Source organism: Cygnus olor, chromosome 2 (assembly GCF_009769625.2).
Source record: "Cygnus olor isolate bCygOlo1 chromosome 2, bCygOlo1.pri.v2, whole genome shotgun sequence".
Taxonomy (NCBI): Eukaryota; Metazoa; Chordata; class Aves; order Anseriformes; family Anatidae; genus Cygnus; species Cygnus olor.
Window position 1 is genome coordinate 102,453,250 of NC_049170.1, and position 17,934 is coordinate 102,471,183.

Below are 17,934 nucleotides of genomic sequence, written 5' to 3' on the forward strand. Positions count from 1 at the left end.
ACTGCATACCCAGAAATCATACTGTGAACCTTAGATGTATGCCTATGCAGAAATACATGGAGGGAAAACATTTTAAATATCATCAGAGAGAACAAAGGATATAAATTTGGAAGAGAGGAAAGAACAAAGGATATAAGTTTGGAATCGGTTAAACCTTTTTTGTTTTTAGTTCTGAGAATGTATAGGGTATACTTTTGATTTAATTGAGGTCTCTAGCTGTTACTTCTGAGAGCAAAGAGAATGTACTTTGTCAAATGCTTTTAGTATATTAGCTTTACATATAAACGTCAATATTTAGTGATAAAAATGGCACTAGGATCAGTTCTAGCACATTTTTGATAGGAAATTAGTAGAAAAAATAGTTTTAAAATCTGAGAAAGTTGAAGTTCTATACTTTCCCATTGCTATTTTGGATAGTATGTTTACCATGTCAGAGAAATATTCCTTTTTATTCAGATCATTACTTAAGTTCTTAGAAGTATAGATGAACTCAGCCTGAAGTATAGGGCGGGTTTCTTCATAGAGACATATATGATAAATGCAATGCTTCTGTAAAGCATGTACTGACTTTTCTCATATCTTTTTAAAGAAAATGATTTAATGTGGCAGTATTTAGATATCTGGAAAATTAACATTAACTCTGACCTGAAATCAAATGTGAGAGCTACTGAATTTCTCTGCAGGCTAATCTCTGGGAGTCTGCATTTTCTGATTAAACTGGAAGTTTGTGACTGGTATATTAGTCTAAAGCTATGTTTCTCTACTGAAGTTATTTTAGCACTATTTCCATTCAATCTCCAGTTCTTTCTTTCTGCAGTGGTGAAATATAGTTGGCTCTGCAAATCTCATCTCTGAAACAGTGCATGTACCTCTTAAATTAAATAGTTTAGTCTGTTCATACTTGGGTTTAAGTGTATTCCTTGATAAAATAATTTTCATGTGTTTTGTTACATTATAGCAATGCCAGTGCAGATGGATCTTGGGGCAGGGTTCAAAGAGGGAGGAGAGGAAAATACAAGGCAGTTATTATTTGTTTGGCTGCTTGCTTGTGGAGTGGAGGATAAAGTAAAGCTATTCATCTCAAAGAGATGTACTATAGTCAAGGGCCTGTACATCACTGGCACTCTGTGATGAGGGAGTGTTCCCAACACCTCTTGCACCCATGTAATAATGCACAGCACCCCAGTCCTGCAGGGTGCAAACAGAAACAAACAGCTTTAAGAAATTACTCAACCTAACTGATTAAAATCATTACAATAAACCAAAAGCAGTTGTGTCCGACCTATTTTGGATGTTTTTTGCTCTTCTGTCAGAAGTAATGAACATGCTATGTTGACAACCACTATGATTTTCAAAAGGCATTGGCTGGCTTAAGAACAGATATCCTCTCTCCCTGAAGATCCCTCTCTATAAAGTAACAATGGTCCTAGTTTTTGCCTTTTTTATCTGTAGGGCCCTGCGGAAATCATTGCAGTGACATTACCGAAAATCAGAATTACAGAAGAAATGCACTCAGTCCCACCCCCACTTTTTCTTTTCCTCCCAGTTTGTCTCAGACTCTGCAGAAACACAAGTGAGCCCACTGTATCTGCAGGATAGTTCTTTATTCCCATCCACAACTACTAATTCCCTGTGCAGTATTCAAGTTTCTGTCAATGGCAGTTCTGCAGGTGGGCAATGAGAGCAAAACATTCAAGAAGCTTCTAAAGTAGATCAGAGAAAAGAAGAAATTACCTATGGAATTAATTAAAATTTTGCACCTGCACTCTGAGAAGTATTTTTGTAGAAAAATGCTAGGTCTTCAGTTGTACAAATTTTTAATGCTAGGAAATTTCAAAATTGTATGATTTGCACAGAGTTAAGGTTATACCCCACCTGCTCAAGGTGATGCAGGTCATTTCCCTTTGTCCAAGATTCAGTTCACTATCCTGAAGGAAGCAAAAGTAATATTCTACATGTGCTAATCTCTCTGTTTACTGTCAACTGAAAGAACGAGGTGGTATCTTTAGAGAGTGATTCAAGTCTTAGATCCTTAGATCTGTTTAAATCTCCATGGATATAAAGTGATCCTTAATATGGTAAATCCAACCTGGGAATATGTTTCAATATAGTATTGAGGAACTACTGAAAATCACAGCTGATTTCTCCACGTAGGAATACTGCCCCATGTAAATTAGAAGGACTGTATTGGAGGTTTATATTATAGCTTGGCAGTTTCAATTACGTTTTTTTCCCATTGAGGAAAAGGTTAAAATACCTTAAAATCATAATGGTAATTACTTAATTATTCAAAATAAATATTTAGTTTTAATATGTTACAAAGTGTAAATTGATATCTCTATGGTGAGATATTAATGTGTTGGTTGAAATTCAACATTTCAGAAGTAACAAATAGAAAATAAGCATTAAATGATATCCTACGGAATCATTTGTCATTAAAAATATTCCTTTCTCTCCCACTTTTAAATTTGGAAACTTATCAAAAACATCAAATTCATTTTAAACAAATCAATATTTATAGTGGAAAAATATGTTAATTATGCAATTTATAATTATCCTTGTTTATTTTCACCTCATTAGCTGCCAGCAGACTACTTTGCTGCTTGAGGGAAAAAAAGAACCTTGACCAAATGACATGAAGGCTGAAGCAATTCCATAATTAAGTGTTTGTGCTCACATACAAATCTATTTGTTCTGGCTTGATTTGGTTGGTTTTCTTTCAAGTATGACAGATAAACAAAAATATCTTCCTATTTAATTATGTCTGTCAAAACTGAATTTTATTTATGTTCTAAAATAAATCCATGACATTAGGTTCAGGCTACAGAAGTACATTTCCATTTACTGAGCTCAATGTAAAATTAATGTAATTCCAGTGCTGTGGAATTTACTACATGCAGTCTGAGCTCATACATCTATCCTGGAGACAGGATACTGTTGTATGGTTTACTAGAAGTATTTTCATAAGTATTTTCATAAGCATTCTATTTTAGACCTTTCTAGGCTTTTTCTAGTCATTGGACCAAGAAAAATAACTGTTTCCTAGACATGGGAGGTAAGTTCTAGTCTTAAACATACACTTGATTTAGAAAATCCATTTACAGTTAACAGATAGATTTGGGATAAAATGATTCCTACTCAATGACATGCTGATTTATATCTAGCCAAAGACTGAAAAAGGCAAGGGAAGGTAATTAAATTGTATAAATACAGGTAGGAAAAACTGCTAATCTGTAAGAGTAAACTAGACAGTAAAGCTACAGAAATTATTGCTACCAATATTCAGCACAAACAGACACTGACTATTAAATATGGCTAATGGGAAGAAAAGCCTGAAAAAGTAACTAGTGTAATTGAAATGCATGGCTTTGAGTCCATGGAAAATACAGAGACTCAATCATTGATTTCCTAAGTCTGCATGAACTGACGTGAAAAAACAGGCTTTTTCTTTCTTTTTCTTTCTTTCTTTTTCTTTCTTTCTTTCTTTCTTTCTTTCTTTCTTTCTTTCTTTCTTTCTTTTATTTGTCAAATCAGGAGTAATAACGTCAGATTGGAAAATAAAAATATATGCGAAGAGTAAGGTAGATACAGAGTTATTAGTCTGAACTTATTTGTATAAAGACACCTAGAGAGAAAAACAACAAACAACAACAAAAAACGGTGTGAGAATAATTAAAATGACAAAGTTAATAGAAGCTGAACTAAAATGCATTATGGCTTGCTGAAAAATAATTGTACTGGACTAATCTGTTATATATCTTTGACAAGATAATTCATTGTTTTTAGACAAACAAGGCTGGCTCCTTTCAGATATGGAATGAAGTAGTGGCTTTAATATACCACAATATAAGAAGCTATCTGTAGGCCCGGAAAAGATGTGGAAGATGTAGATACATGTGGGTAGGGATCTGTGAAATGAGAATTCCCCTAGCAATATGAGAATACTATGTAGGAAACTAGTATGGGAAATCTTCAAGTATTTGTCTTGGGCTTGTACGTACTATTTTGAGACCAGTGAGACTCTACAAAGTAAAAGTATAGTTATTAATAAATGCCACTGATACTAAACTGGAATGTACTGTTAGTATGAAATAAAAGAATTTAACTTGACTAGATTACCTTAAAGATTAATATTAAGGAGAAGAGGAAAAGCTATACGAGCCTAGGGAAACTTTAAGGAGAGGAAATATATGGATAAACTGATTGATGACATCATAAATCTGATCTAATAAAATGAAGTAATCATAAAAATAGCTAATGTACACAGGAAAAAACAATAAAAAATTATTTTCAAGTAAGCCTATTTTGACCTAGAATAATGTCAAAAAGTTCTGGTAGGATGCTGAGAGTAAGGAAGAATCCATCATAAAATGTGCAACAGACTAAAAAAGTTTGAGCTGATCAGTATGTTAAAACAAAGGCAGAAAACATCTATGATTATTCTTTATAAATGTTTATGAAAGCTAAACTGCAGAAAGTAAGAATGGATATTTAAGCTAATGGACAACATTGGCATAAAAATAAATATATATGAGCCATCTTGCAGTTATTTAAAATGGAGATAAAGAGATTCATGACTATTAGAGCAGAAGGACTAGTTCATATGAGAAAGAGATTCTGAAATACTGTTGTGGTTTAGCCCTGCTGGCAGTCAAACACCACACAGCCGTTCGCTCACCCTCCCCCCTCCCTCTCCGGGATGGGGGAGAGAAACGGGAAAGTGAAGTCTGTGAGTTGAGATAAAGACAGTTTATTAAGACAGGGAATAGAATAACAATAATAATAATAACAATAATAATAATAATAGTATTAATAGTAATAATGTGTACGAAATAAGTGATGCACAATGCAATTGCTCACCACCCGTTGATCGATGCCCAGCCTATCCCCGAGCAGCCGGCCCCCCCCCTCCACCCCGGCTAGCCACCCCTATATATTGTTCAGCATGACGTCAGATGGTATGGAATACCCCTTTGGCCAGTTTGGGTCAGCTGTCCTGGGTCTGTCCCCTCCCAGCTCCTGCTGCATCCCTAGCCTGCTCACTAGCAGGACAGAGCGAGAAGCTGAAAAGTCCTTGGCTTGGTGTAAGCACTGCTCTACAACAATTAAAACATCAGCATGTTATCAGCGCTCTTCTCATTCTAATCCAAAACATAGCACCCTGCCAGCTACTAGGAGGAAAATTAACTCTGTCCTACCCGAAACCAGGACAAATACGAATGTCCAGTTTGGGATATTTGATGTGATTGAGAGGCCACTCTCTATAATCTTTACTCAACTGTGGCAACTGGGAAAAGTGCCCCAAGACTGGAGAAAAACAAATGTCACTCCTGTTTTCAAAAAAGTGAAAGAAGGAGGGGGACTACAGGCTGGTCAGCCTCACTTCAAGCCCAAGGAAGCTGGCGGAACAGCTAATCCTGGAAAACATTTCCAGGCATATGAAAGAGAAAAAAATCATCAGGAGTAGTCAGTATGGATTCATCAAGGGTATGTTATGCCTTACCAGCCTGATAAGCATCTGTCATGAAATCACCAGCTTGATGGATAAATGGAGAGCAGTGAATATCATTTTCCTGGACTACAGTAAGTATGGGCTGCATGAGTACATAGTGAGGTTGATTGAAAAATGGCTGAATGGCCAGATTCAGAGGGTAGAAGTCAGTGCTGTAAACCGTAGTTGAAGGCCTGTAAAGAGTGGAGTACCCCAGGGATCAATACTGGGTACAGTCGTGTTTAACATCTTCATTCATGATCTGGATGTTGTGGTGGAATCATAGAATCATAGAATATCTGGAATTGGAAAGGACCTGCAAGGATCATCGAGTCCAAATCATTGGTCTGCACAGGACCACCCCAAATCAGACAATATGTCTGAGAGCATTGTCCAAAAGCTTTTTGCATTCCTGTTCCAGTGCCCAACCATGCTCTCAGTGAAGAACCTTTTCCTAATATCCAGCCACCCCTGTCACAGCTTCTTGCCATTCCCTTAGTTTCTATGGCTGGTCACCAGAAAGCAGAGCTCAGCGCCTGCTCCCCTGCCCCCCTTTATGAGGAAGCTGTAGGCCACCATGAGTCTCCTCTTCTCTAGGCTGAACAAACCAAGTGACTTTAACAACTCCTCATATGTTTTCCCCTTTAGACTCTAAACCATCTTTGTAATCCTCCTTTGGACACTCTCTAAAAGTTTTATGTCATTTTTATGCTATGGTGCCCAAAAACTGCACACAGTACTCGAGGTAAGGCCAGACCAGTGCAAAATAGAGTGGGACAATCACTTCCTTTGACTGGCTGGCAACACCGTGCTTGATGTACCCCAGGATATGGTTGGCCCTCCTGACTGCCAGGGCACACTGTAGGCTCATAACCAATATGCTGTCTACCAAAACCCCAAGTTCCCTTTCTACAGGGCTGCTCTACAGCCTCTTGTCCCCCAGTCTGTACGTATATCCAGGGCTTCCCCTTCCCAGGTGTAGAATCTGACACTTGATCTTGTTAAACTTCATACAGTTGGTGATAGTCCAGCCTCTAATTTTCAAGATCTCTCTGCAAGGCCTCTCCACCCTCGAGGGAGTCGATAGCTCTTCCCAATTTAGTATCATCTGCAAACTTACTCAAAACACCTTCTAGTCCTACATCCAAGACATTTATGAAAAACTCATAGAGTGAACCCTCAGTAAATTTATGGATGACAAGAAACTGGGGGGGGGGGGGGGGGGGGAGTTGATTCACCAGGGGACCTTGACAGGCTGAAGAGCTGAGCTGACAAAAATCAAGAAGTTCAGGAAGGAGCAGTGCAAAAGTCCTGCATCAGGGGAGGGAAAACCTCAAGAACCAGTACACACTGGGAACAACCTAGCTGGAAAGCAGTTTGTCAGAAAAGGACCTGGGGTTGCTGGTGGACACAACATTGAACATGAGTCAGTCATATGCCCTTGCTGCTAAGAAGGCTAACTGTATCCTTGGCTGTTATTAGGTAAAGTATTGCCAGAAGGTTGAGGGATGTGATCCTTTCCCTCTGTTCAGCACTGGTGAGGCCATACCTGGAATGCTATGTCCAGTTCAGGGTTCCCCAGTACAAGAAGGACCTAAACATGCTGGAGAGAGATGATGAATGCCAAGTGTCAATGTCTATAAATACTTGAAGGGAGGATGTAAAGAGGACAGAGCCAGACTCTTTCCAGTCATGAAAAGTGACAGGACAAGAGGCAATGGGCACAACCTGGAACACAACATCCCTTCATTAAACACTTCTTTACAGTAAGGGTGAACAAACACTGGAACAGATTGCTCAGAGATGTTGTTGAGTCTGGCAGGAGGTATTCAAAAGCTGTCTGGAAATGGTCCTGGGCAACCTGGTCTAGGTGTCCCTGCTTGAATAGAAGGATTGGACCAGATGACTTTCAGAGGTCCATTCCAGCTTTAACAATTCTATGATTCTAAAACTGAAGTTTGATCATCACCCATATTTTTGAAGCCCACACAAAGCTGAGGTACATGTGGCAATGAAATATTTTGCTTTTTACTTTCTAATTTTTGGGGGGAGACAGTTTAAAGGGAAGTAGACGTCTTATTGCACCACAGTCTGAAAGTGCAATGTTATCTTAAGACAAAGAATAAGATAAATCTATTGGCCCAGATTGTGAATCAGGAAAATCAACATAGCTCTACTGAAATCTGCTTGTATCAGTAGTGGAATCATTTTGTATCAGCCTTTTTGGTATCCTTGATTTCATTTAAGGTTAAGTAAATAAAATAATAATAGAAAATCGTATGGAATGAAAATATATGGTTATTCTTTTTTTCAACTATATAACAGCATGGTATGTGATAGACATCAATCACTACTGAAGGATGTCATAATAAAGATAAGGGTATGAAGAACAAGGTTCAACATAACAGAACTTGGACAAATGCCTGTAATATAATAAGCTAAGCTAAAATTTTTAAGCTAAGAAACTGTCCTTAGGAACAAAGGAGCTGAGCAGAGCTGGCAGCTCTTTAAGGATGTTTTCCTTAGAGTGCAAGAACTCTCCATCCCCTTTTGTAAAAAAGCAGGCAGGGAGTGCAGACAACTGGGATGTCTGTGCAAGGACCTGCTGATCAAACTGAGGTGCAAGAAGGAAATGCACAGGCAGTGGAAGCAGGGACATATGGCCTGGGAAGAGTACAGGGATACAGTCCAGATGTTCAGGGATGGGATAAGGAAAGCCAAAGCACAGATGGAACTGAGCTTGGCAAGGGATGCAAAGAATAACAGGGAGGTATTCTATAGATACATTGCTCAGAAAAGAAAGGCCAAAGAGAGTGTCCCCACTCTATGGATGAGAAGGGTGAACTGATAACAACAGACATGGAGAAAGCTGAGACACTCAACAACTTCTTTGCCTATGTCTTCACTGACAGTCAGACTTGCCAAGTCTTCCGTTTCCCTGAACCCATAGATGGAGGCTGGGGGAGCAAAGTCCCACCCACTGTAAGTGAAGAGCACGTTTGAGACCACCTGATGAGATTAAACAGATACAAGTCTACGGGACCTGAAGACATGCGTCCCAGGGTCTTGAGGGAACTGGCTGACACAGTTGCCAAGACACTCTCCATCATATTTGAAAAGTCCTGGCAGTCAGGTGAAGTCCCTTGTGACTGGAAAAAGGGAACCATCATTTTTAAACAGGGCAGAAAGGAGGACCCGGAGAATAACAAACCTGTGAGCCTCACCTCTGTGCCTGGCAAGATCATGGAAAAGATCCTCCTGGAAGCAATGTTGAGGCACATGCAAGACAAAAAGGTGATCCAAGACAGCCAGCATGGTTTCACCAAGGGTAAATCATGCCTGACCGATCTGGTGGCTTTCTACAATGGGGTGGCTGCACCAGTTGACAGAGGAAGACCAACCGATGTCATTTACCAGGACTTCTGCAAGGCCTTTGACACAGTCCCACATGACATCCTGGTCTCCAAATTGGAGAGGATGGATTTGATCGGTGGACCCTTCAGTGGATAAGGAATTGGCTTGAAGGTCACACCCAGAGAGTGGTGGTCAATGGCTCTATGTCCAAGCGGACACCGGTGACGAGTGGTGTACCTCAGGGGTCTGTCCTGGGACCAGTACTGCTTAGTATCTTTAGCAGTGACCTAGACAGTGGGATAGAGTGTGCCCTCAGCAAATTTATAGATGGCACCAAGCTGAGTGCTGTGGTTGGTACTTTAGAAGGAAGAGGTGTCATCCAAAGGGACCTGGACAAGCTTGAGAAGTGGGCCCACGTGAACCTAATGAAGTTCAACAAGTCCAAGTGCAAGGTGCTGCACCTTCACTGGAGCAATCCCAGACATGAGTACAGACTGGATGAAGAACTCATTGAGAGCAGCCCTGCAGAGAAGGACTTGGGGCTTCTGATGGATCAAAAGGTCAACATGAGCTGGCAGTGTGCACTTGCAGCCCAGAAGGCCAAATGTGTCCTGGGCTGCACTAAAAGAGGACTGTCCAGCAGGTTGAGGGAGGTAATTGTCCCCCTCTACTCTGCTCTTGTGAGGTCCCACTTGGAGTACTGCATCCAAGTCTGGAGTCCCCAGCACAAGAAGGATGTGGATCTGTTACAACGGGTCCAGAGGAGCGCCACAAAGATGATCAAGGTGTTGGAACACCTCTACGTAGAAAGGCTAAGAGAGCTGGAGCTGTTCATCCTACAGAAGAGAAGGCTCCACAGTGACCTCATTGCAACTTTTCAGTACTTGAAGAGAACTTATAAAAGAGATGGGGAGCAACTCTTTGCTCAATTGGAAAATGTCAGAACGAGGGGGAAAGGTTTTAAACTAAAAGAGGGGAGATTGAGATTAGAGGTTAGGAGGAAATTCTTCACTCAGAGGGTGGTGAGGCACTGGAAGGTGTTGCCCAGAGAGGTTGTGGATGCCCCATCCCTGGAGGTGTTCAAGAACAGGTTAGATGAGGCCCTGAGCAACCTGATCTAGTGGGTGGTATCCCTTCCTATGGCAGGGGGGGGTTGGAAATAGATGATCTATGAGATATCTTCTAACCCAAGCCATTCTATGATTCTGTGATAGGTCTTACAGTTTAAATACATGAAGTGACAGCTTACAACAATAAAATAATATGCAGTTTAATGGAGAAGATACAGGAGTACAAATTTTATACTCAGAGCTTTGAATGGGTGTTTTCTTGAAATTTTCAATAAACACATTAAAAAAAAAAAGCAGCAGAAATTCAAACACTGAAGCTAGGAGGAATATTTTAATTGTTTAAATCTATTTTCTCAACTAATTAAAAAATCCAGTTTAACAGAAGTACTTAAAAGCTGTAGAAATTGATCTGGAAATAAACTATCTACTTAAAGACACAGATTTAACTTAAAACAAATAAAAAGACAAAGATAAAAATTGAAAATAGTTTGGTTCCTACGTTGATCAAAGGCAGTAAAATCAAACCTTCCTGTTTTTCTGGTGAGTTGTTTATGGCATTGTAGTCTCTGTTATAATGCCTCGTTTGTGGCTTCTTCAGTCACTGGGTCAATCCAGTAAACAAGAGCTAACTAGTGCAAACCATTCTATGATTCTATATATGAGTCATAGAATGGTTTGGGTTGGAAGTATGTTGTTCTTTTTCACAGAATCATAGCATGGTTATGTTTGGAAGGGAACTCTGGAGGTCATCTGGTCCAACTGTCCTGCTCAACCAGGGACACCTAGAGCAGGTGGTCCAGGACAATATCCAGATGACTTTTGAAGACCTCTAGGATCTCTAGAATCTCTAGGCTTTTGAAGATCTCTAAGATCTTCAAAAGAGAGACTCTGCAGCCTCTCTGGGAAACCTGTTCCAGTGCTCTGTCATCTGCATAAGAACCCCAGGTCCTTTTCTGCCAAGCTGCTTTCCAGCTAGGTTGTTCCCAGTGTGTACTGGTGCCTGAGTTTTTTCTTCCCCAGATGAAAGACTGCACTGCACCTTCCTGAACTTCTTGATTTTTGTCAGCTCAGCTCTTCAGACCATCAAGGTCCCCTGGATGGCAGCAAAACACATCAACAAAATGTATCAGCCACTTCTCCCACTTTCGCATAATTTGCAACCTTGCTGAGGGTACACACTACTCCATCACCCAGGTCATGCATGAAGATGTTAAACAGAACTGAACCCAGTATTATTCCCTGGGATACATTGCTAGTTATTGGCTTCTGAAAGATCAACAGCCTTTGGGCCTAGCTGTTCAGCTAGTTTTCAATATACCTCACTGGTCATGCAACCTACAATTCATCGGCTTCTCTATGAGAATATTTAGTGGAAATTTCAGTCAAGTGAAAGTTTGTTGTCTGAGCTCGATTGAGCAAGGTTATCATTTGGTACATCTGCAGACCACTGTATGAATGCATATCGTTTACAAAATTTCCATTTCTCTGTTTTTGAAGTATGCCTTTAAATTATATTTTTTCAAGATCTCAGGTAACTTAAACTACCATCACATAAAATATGGAAATATATTCATCTGGGATCACACAGCATATGTTGAACGCTGCCTTAATAGATAAATTAAGAAAGTTGGGAATTAATCCCTTAGGCATGTTAATGTGTTTTTTGTTTTGTTTTGTTTTGTTTTGTTTGTTTGTTTCTTTGTGTGTTTGACAACAGTTATTAATTCAAGCAAGATATTTAAATTGCAGATATCCTGATGACTGAATATTTAAAAGGTACTTGACAGCCAATCGCCAGGGTCCCAGATGCATTTTCCTGTTACAATTTCCTGTGATTTTAACTTCAGGATGGTTTATTCAATCTTTAGTGTCTTGACATCAGAGATATTTTAACTCTCTGCAGAAGTCATAGCAGTTATATCTATAGCAGTTATATCACTAGTAATTTTTTTTTTTTTCCAGATCATTTGTTTTGGAAGCCATAGAGCTCAGCATAGGTCCGTTTGGTTATATTGGTCTGTAGACAACTATACAGCAAACATAAATGCATATTATTTGTTTCTTACTTCTTATTTAGTTTTCAGACCACGAAAGAACCTTCCTAGGACAGCTCAAGTTATTTTAGGAATCACTAATTGGAAAACTTATGAAAAAATCTTTAAAAGTACAAAGACACTTGCAGCTACCATTAGCTATGCGAGTGACTAGTTTTGTCAAACATTGTTATTATGTTGGTGGGGAATTATCCTTTAAAATACAATATAGGCACTTCTACATTAGATCGTATAGCTGTATGTCTATTTGTTTGATCCTGTACATTTCTTTGTTTAATGTATTTTCAACTAATTGATTGATACTGAAATCTGACCCCCAAGTTAGTGGTTTGAATTCTTCACAAATCTGTTTTTGGTAACATCTTTCACTTTTTCCATTAGCAATTAATTTTAGTGATAGTTGGGCAATAGTCTGTACTTGAGTCTGTGGTTCAGAAATCTGAATTTTAAACTTGTTTCGAACTTGTTGCTAAAGATTAGATGGTTCTTTTTCGTTTGTTAGTTTTGCCTTGGAAGAGGGTAGTGGAATTCAGATGGTTGTCTTTGTGTAATGCTACCTACTCAAACTTTCTCTAATGCGTTAAAAGCACACAAGTCGTGTCAGTCTTGTTAGATGGGTATCCTGCTTTTTCTACTCATAGGAAATTATTTTTTCAGTTCTGTTGTAAGTTTGCTAGGTCACCTTTTTCAGGATCTTATACAGAAATTTTACATAAGTGAGAACAAATGCCTGGTGGTTCTTTGTGTGTGTGTGTGTGTGTGTGTGTAATTAGAGAAGAGATAATGAGTTTGCAGGCTGAGATCTCCCCTGACAATTTGTTCATCATCAGTGAAAGGAAAGACAAAGAACTGAGGAATGCATGAGGAAAGACTGGGACTCTTATAGGGCATTAGCAATAATTTACTGATTCTGAAAGCTCTCCACTCTAGAACTGAAATATGGTGTGAAAGAAGTACATGGGCTCAATATGTACTCATGAAGTACATGGTCCAATAACATTCATCCTGCTACTGAAATTGTTTTAGTTAGGACACATCACTAAAGTCCACCTCTGCAGACTTCGTTTTTTTTTAACCGATTGTTTAAAAAATATATATTTCACTTTGAATAATAACCTTTCTGTTTATTTAAAATGCAGTGATATGTTTATAATTTATATATATAATATATAATTACAATTTAATATTGAAATATAAATATAATTTTTATATATAAATGCAGTGATATGTTTATAACTTAGCCTTGGTAAGTGGAGAACGAAAAAGCAAATATTTGTGGTAGTAAAAGATAATCTGTACGCATCAGACAAAGATGGTGTAGAAGGAAGGCTTTATGGCTACTTCCTTTATGATTTTCAGAAAATGGATCTGTCCCTTTAATATATATATTTTTTGGCTGCCCTTCTTTTTGATCCCTAAAGAGAGAACTTTTATTTGGATTTCCCTATTATTTAGAGCATTTCTCTTTTGTCCAGTCACAGACTGCCCTTTTACTTAAAATTTTACTTAATCTTTTTCTGTCTCCTTACGTGGAAAATTAGAATGCAACATATGAAATATGTTTTATGAAATTTTATTAATAGCTGCAACGGTGTTGGTCATTGACGGAGATATATGTGTATGTTTATTTATTCATTTATTTATTTGGAAAAACTATCAATGTGTATTATACCTTGTAAGCTATATGACAATTGTTTGTGCTCTCACAGATCTGTTGAAGTTAATTTAATTAATGATATTAAAACAATGGATAGTCTAAATTATACATCTTCCCTAACATAAAAATCTTGATTAAGGTTAGTGCTCTGCATTTATTAAGAGTACAAAATCATTCATACTGTTTCTGCTGCAAAGATTTTATGAAGGGAGTAAAGAAAAGCTGACATGTCAATGACACTTGAAATTCATTTTGGGCATGTCTTAAACTAGGACAGCATGCTGTCATACATTAAAGCTCGGGGACCAAATGAAATTGTCTTGCAGCTCACTGTATAGAAAAGCAGTGCATTGTCCCTTAAATAAATTTTGTATATACAGAGTAGTTTACTAGAATGATGATTAATAAAAGCAAACACAGAAAACAGATGTTGAATATTAAGTTGATTATCCTTTACTTGTGACAGAATGAGCTCTGAAACATCATAGAACCAAAGCCAAATCAAGTTAAAACCTCATTTTAAAGTTCAGGATATTAGGCAGCTGACATAAAGAAAGAAAGAAAGAAACAACAACAACAAAAAAAACAACTCCTTAGTTTCAAATGAATATAATATTTGTATGAGGCTGAGCACTGCTAAGGTCACATATGGTTTTATAAAAACTGCTAAATACGTTCACAAACACAGCTTTCTCTAAAGAGAATGAGACATAATTTGTTAACATTAATATTTTTGTTTTGGTTTTAAAGACTGAAAAATGTGATCCTCAAATCCAAAAAGCGCATTCATTAAGTTGTGCCAGACAGTTTTAGTGTTGCAGTTAAATGCATATCATTTCAATAGTAGCCTAGCTCCTTAGAACAAGAGACACATGAAAAGTTAGCTTCAGATAAAAGTTGATATTTATTGAATCAACCAGACCTCTTTAGTTTTCAAGTCAGAGTATTAATTTGATTGTAACTCATTTTTTCTCATCAGCCTCCTGAAATCCTATATGAGAAATATTTTCAGCTTGATCCCTACAATAACCTAGAAAAAGGGTGAGAAAGACAATGGCAATATGCAAGAGGTAACTGTTTTCACTAGTCTTGCAATGACGACTGACAGAAGTTACCAGAAGTTCCGATTTCCCTTTATGAGTGTTCATTAGTGAGCTGAACTACAAAGAAATGAAGTTCAGTATCTGACAGTTTTGCTGAGATAGATGAACTCCAGCAATTTTATGATGTGACCCCACAGCAAAATTCCTGACAAAACAAAACTTGTATTTTATTGGTCTACCAGCTTGCTAATTTATAGGAGGAAGGAAGCTGTTGAAACCAAACCATTACTAATGTAGCCTTGTTGACTAATCTATAAATATCATAATGTCTGTAAGTATTACTTTGTGAGGTATGTTCTGACTGTCATTCCAATAAATAGATACTCTACCGAATGATTACCTTCCTAGGGAGAAGATGAAAATATTTACTAGGCTATTTTGCCAGAGAGAGTATTTTTCTCATCTTAGGGAAATGACCAGCATACAGAAAGGCCCCTAAGCCATAGTTTATACCTACATTCTGGGGGAAGATAGAAGAGGAAGGTGTGTTAGAACATCACATCCCTTTTTGGCACATCAGGTAATAAAACAGGTATTTTATTGTTGGTGGTGGTGGCTATCATTGTCCCTCTCTTGAATTTTAGAAGAAGAAAGAAGATCCAGAATAAGTTTTTGCATAACAACTATTTTTTCATTTATTTTTCTTTTATATATTTTTTATTTCTTTTCCCGACCACTTGGAATTCTGTTTGTAGGAAGGAACAGTCTGGTACTCTTGTTACTATTGTTTTGAATGTTTGTACCTATTCTCTTCTGTTATGCCCACAGTTACAGTTGTATAAGTAGGGGGAAATTTTACAGACCATATTTTTTATTGTTATATGCCATAAATAGTTAATATTATTTGTACTTGGACTGTTTAGACAAATCAACTCAATAATATAATGACAGCACTGCACTAAAATCACTGTCTAATATTTATGGTTTAGTTTCTGTTTTCCATTTTGCTTTGTTCAAGATCAACTAAACATGCTAAAATCATAAACTTTCTATGAATGTGATAAAAAGAAGTTTGCAGTATTGAAACACAATAATGACACAGTAGCTGCATATGCAGGTTTGAAACAATCAGGTCAGGGTTACAGAGTTCTTGAAAGCAATAGAAAACTCCTTCGCCATTTTTACAAAACTAAAAAAGTGTAGAAAAAAAGAGTGGCTTCAAAGCTGGTGAGTCTATGAAAGCACAATTAAAGTTGTTTTTGTGATCTTGGTTTAATATATCTGTAACTTAAAGCTCCAAGCTTAGCACAAATAGGCTTTTTTTTTTTTTTTCCTGATTTTATAAAACATTTGTTTGTTCTGAAGTGCATTTTTATAAGCCTCTTTTTTCTTTGTTGCTGCGTGCATGCTCTGTTTCAAATAAAATATTGTCTACAGATATATATTTTGCAGAATTTTTAATATAACATAGTTCACCATATACTAGCATTGTATTTTTGTTGGGTTTGTGGTTCACTGCCCTCTTGTATCATTACAGAAAGCTCAAGTCTCTGACTAATAACTCTGTCTCCTTCCAACGCCCCTCAGAGATACAGATTTTAGATAAACTCATTCTTCTTGTTTTATTTGTTGGCTTAAATTTGACTCTTCTGACTCATCTGGCTTCTTGGACAAAAAGTAAAGATGAATTCATTAAATAAATATGGTAACCACTATTTCAGATGCTAATTAGGCAGTCTGAAGGATCACAGTTTCAATCTGTAAACACAATTTACAAAAGGACAATTGCTCTCCTATTCATAATCTCACAAAGCTTTTTTACATAAGTTAGCTTCCAATTTTCTCTCTTGAACACAAAAACAAACAAACAAACAAAAAACATTTCATGGAAATTTGTACTCATAAAACATGGTATAGTAACAATGTAAAGGCTGCTTTCTGTCACATAATGGCCCAGAAGCATATTTATTTAGTACACTATGGCTATGTTGCAACATTATTTCAAATATACTTACTGCATGTTGTTCAGCTGCTTTGAAAAATGAACCACTGACCTGTAAAGGTCAAGCTGTTTTGATATATTTGAATAAGCCAAGCAATTTGTGCTGCTGCAATAAATTAAAATTGCATTTCACACTTGTGCACTATTTATTTTTAAACAATATTTGTACAATAATTTCTTTTTTCCATGTTGGTCTTTTTTTTTTTTTTTTTTTTTTTTTTTGTGTGTGTGTGTGTTGCCAAATACAATACAGCTTCCATATTTTGCTTGATAGCAGGGATATTGGGCTACCATATAAGACACATAAGAGAGAGTTCAATCAGGAGCTAACCAGCCACAGAAAGACTTCCTATTTTTGAGAATCTGTAATCAGGCATGTAAATCTTCTACACTAACTTTTTTCCTGACCTTATCTAAAGCTTGAGGCAAAATAGCCCCCTTGAGTTCTGTCTTCACAATGTTTTTGAAATCAGTGATTAATCCTTGGTCTGGTTTTACACAAACCCTAATGACACAATAATTCACAATCCATTTCAGTTACTGTGTACCTCCTTAGTCAATATTTAACACAGTCAAATAATTTTCCATAGTATAAGGCCTTTCAACAAAATAAATTGTTGATAAAAATCTGCTAGGCAATAAATCTTTTTTTTTTTTTTTTAATTATTATTATTGTATTTATTTTGATTATCTGCTTAATTTTTGTTATGACGTACCATTCAAACATATCTGTCTTCAGTCTTTACAATTTTGGTAATAGGAATTCTCCAATTCTTCAATTCTCCAATTCAGCTTTTGGTTTGTCTTTCATTTATTTCACAGATTTTCTCTCTATCTAAAACATCTGCAGTCTCTCCACAGCTAACAGCAGTCACTAGGGTAATGATAACTAATACTTAGTCATCATTAGCACTTGCATATGTGGTGTTTTATCTTGCTGGGCAGATGAACTCCACCACAACCTCTCTTTCACTCCCCCTCCTCAGAAGAGGAGGGGAAGAATAAAAGGAAAGAAACAACTCACGGGTTGAGATAAGGATAATTTAAATAAGGGAAAAATAATTACTAAGGGAAAGTTATTATTAATTAAATAATTTAATTAAAGGGAAAAAGGAAAGGGAAAAAGGGAAAAAAAAAAAAAAAAGGCTGTGTGGAAGCACAGAGGAAAAAATTTACTCTCTACTTCCCACCAACGTGCAATGCTTGACCATGTCCCTGAAGCAGGGCCTCAATGCATGTAGCCTTTGTTCAGGAGGACAGACG

The 17,934-nt window shown here is 37.3% G+C and overlaps 1 long non-coding RNA gene across 1 annotated transcript in view; it reads right to left on the reverse strand.

The window, feature by feature from the left end:
- Positions 1 to 831: 831 nt before the first annotated feature.
- The window catches only part of LOC121066348, a 42,408-nt gene continuing 25,305 nt past the window's right edge, over positions 832 to 17,934 (reverse strand). The window contains exon 4 of the long non-coding RNA XR_005817696.1: positions 832 to 1,188. This is a non-coding gene — a long non-coding RNA (uncharacterized LOC121066348). The remainder of the gene's footprint in view (positions 1,189 to 17,934) is intronic.